General features: G+C 37.0%; 1 long non-coding RNA gene across 2 annotated transcripts; it reads right to left on the minus strand.

The window, feature by feature from the left end:
* Positions 1 to 726: 726 nt before the first annotated feature.
* LOC116709321 (uncharacterized) lies at positions 727 to 2,244 on the minus strand. 2 transcript variants are annotated; one of them, XR_004336846.1, is made up of 4 exons: positions 1,951 to 2,244; positions 1,628 to 1,835; positions 992 to 1,521; positions 727 to 950 (listed from the first exon to the last, which is right to left on the minus strand). It is a non-coding gene; the product is annotated as an uncharacterized LOC116709321 (long non-coding RNA). The 2 variants fall into 2 exon arrangements; XR_004336845.1 differs by having other exon boundaries at positions 727 to 1,521.
* Positions 2,245 to 2,765: the final 521 nt, after the last annotated feature.

The following is a 2,765-nucleotide window of genomic DNA, read 5'->3' on the forward strand; positions in this document are numbered from 1 at the left end:
TTTATTGCGTTGTTTATGAGAACACGAACGCATTTTGTTCTAATCGTAGCAATAAAGCCATTTTTTTAAAAATGTGATGGCAACTCTCTGCCAGCAGAGGGCAGCATTGTTCAAATAATTGTTGAGAAATTACTGTTGATTTTTGTTGGCGCTCGTTCCTCCTTACTGAGTCTGTGTCTTTAAGTGCAGCTTCTCGTTGGAAATTCAAATAAAGATCATAATCACAACCTTCAAACAGGATGTGGGGTCTAGTTCGGTCTGTGTGTTTAGTTGAAGTGGTAAACATGTCGATTCTCCACTCTGGAGCTTTTGGATCAACACGGACACTAGAGGGATGACCATCGGTCCCACTGCCAGCAACAGATCTAATCAGAACAGACAAGGGACAAGTGTATTGATCATTTTAATGGCAAAGTTACACAGTAATCCAAATAAAAGAATAGGAAAAAGAACAGGTGTATTTTTTTTTTTTTTTGCGTGTTCTTACACAGGAAAATTTCCAGAGTAAAATTTAGTCAATTTGAAAAAAGATTTTACTCTAAAAAAGACATTTGGTCCCAGTCTAAATAGAGTAAAATTTACTCTCATGGAAGAGTTGAAATTTAATTAACATTTAATTAAATTCTAAAATAGTACCAAATTTAACTTTATTTCACTCACTAAGCAATTGTTTTACAGCTATAATACACAGCTGAGTTTGTAAGAGTAAAATGATTAGACCAGAAATCAGTAATTGAACTGCCATTTTTATTGCTCACAAGAAACACTATGGAACAATATAAACATTTGCATCTTCATGACTGTATGACACCTGTAAATCAAAAGCTCTGTAACAGTAAAGCTCTTCTACATAAATAACAGGAGGTCCGTCTCTTGTACACAAAACTTGTAAAGCACTGAAATGCTCATTCAGACACACTGTTTGCAGAGCAAATGTAACAAACAGTAACCTGTCATCTTTCACAAAAACGTTGTAGATCTTATGGAAAACTGCAATTTCACAAAAAACTTCTTTACAAACAACTAAATCTGCACGATACATATCTCCATGATGTTTGGCCCATTTAACATTTAATACCTTGGTGTTGATTGGTAACTGAAGAGTCTCTGCTATCTCACAGCCCCAGTCCAGTGAATTTAAAGGCACCATTTTACCTGGTCCAATGGTCAGTCTCTTGGGGTCAAATGTATGCCAACTGAAAGCTGTGTTTGTCAATCACAATGAAGTACTTGTGAATCACGCTCCTCAGAGTCCCTACTGCAAGCAGGTATGGTTGACGGCTTTCTGCGATGCCATCAAGGTGCTCCTGTTTCATTAAACACTTTCTTTATAAGTCATTGCAACTTACCATTTTCCACTTCTGTTGTGCCTTCAGCATTGTCAAGAAGGTTCTCAAGGTCATCAGACTGTGTGAGACCACGGCTTTGTTTGAGGCCTTTCTGCTTTTAGACAGTGGGCCACTTCTCCAGAAACTTTGCAGAGATGGCTTCCCCAAACATCAATGTAAAATCTTGCTCAACCTGGAGAATAGATGAAGTGAAGGTTTTAAAAATCATTTTGTTAAACTTTCTCACATCCACCTTAACCTAAACTTTGTTGGTTAAACTGAAGTGAAGATAAACATACCAATCCTCCTATGTCCAGGAATCTTGGGAAGTCCAAAAAGATACTAGGTGACTTCACTGGGTCACGAATCATCTTCCGGCGATAGCTGAAAGTCTGTTTCATCTTCCTCATAACAGTTCCTTCATCAGCGCAATGGCCTCAGAACACAAGCTATCTGTCATAAGGCAGTCTTCTTCTCTCAAACAGTCTCCATCAGTTGTTGGTCCCCCTAAAAAAATGATATGAATGTGAGACTCCATCTTAGGATTTAATAAATAAGGCTTGGGAACTTATTGTGCAGTTTGGTTGCAGGATGAAATGTGTACAAGTACAAATACATATACCTGTTTGGGTCTGTAATAGTCTGGGGACCTTCTTTTGTCCATTAAAGCTTCCCTCTGGACAAACTTCAGTCTCCAAGCCAGATACCCACTTCCATCTTCTGCATTGTAATAATGCTCCTAAAAGTAGGTGAATGATAAATGTTATTAAAGCTGTGAAAGCAAAGACAACCGTGAATGCTAGCAGCTGTGATTTACAGATTTTATTTCACATTGTTTGAATTACATAGATAAAATCTCTTCACAATGTTTATTCTTCAAGCTGCAGTAGCCCAACACTGGAACAATGAACTCTACAAAGGTTTAAAAATTGGACAGTTAAAAACAAGTGGCACAGATGCAGGGCATGCAAAAGAGAAACATTTTCAGTTCATTCCCAAAGCGTTTTTGAGGAACACAATATATAAAAATGCTGGAAACTTGTTTTGTTAGCACTCACCACAGTCCAAAAACAAACTGTAAGTCAGTTGGCCTTCAAAACAGATATATTTCTGTCGATCTGTTTTTGTCACGCACAGCTTGCATCCTTCATGATATGAAAATAATATTTTTTTTCTATAATCATATAAACATATTTATTGAAGTGAATAAAAAATTAAGATAAAAGGTTGAAACCATCATGAGGAAGAAGTACTGGGTGGCTAACAGCTATCCATAATGGGCTAGGCTCTTTACTTGAATTTAGCCAATTACCACATCTAAAATGGAAAAAAAACATTATCAGCTCCATACAACTCGATGTTATTAAAAAGAGGATAATTTAATGCTAGCTTTGGACAAAACGTTTGGCTCCTTCTTCCTCTTTTAATTTTGCCCGG

Source organism: Xiphophorus hellerii, chromosome 19 (genome assembly GCF_003331165.1).
Source record: "Xiphophorus hellerii strain 12219 chromosome 19, Xiphophorus_hellerii-4.1, whole genome shotgun sequence".
NCBI lineage: Eukaryota > Metazoa > Chordata > Actinopteri > Cyprinodontiformes > Poeciliidae > Xiphophorus > Xiphophorus hellerii.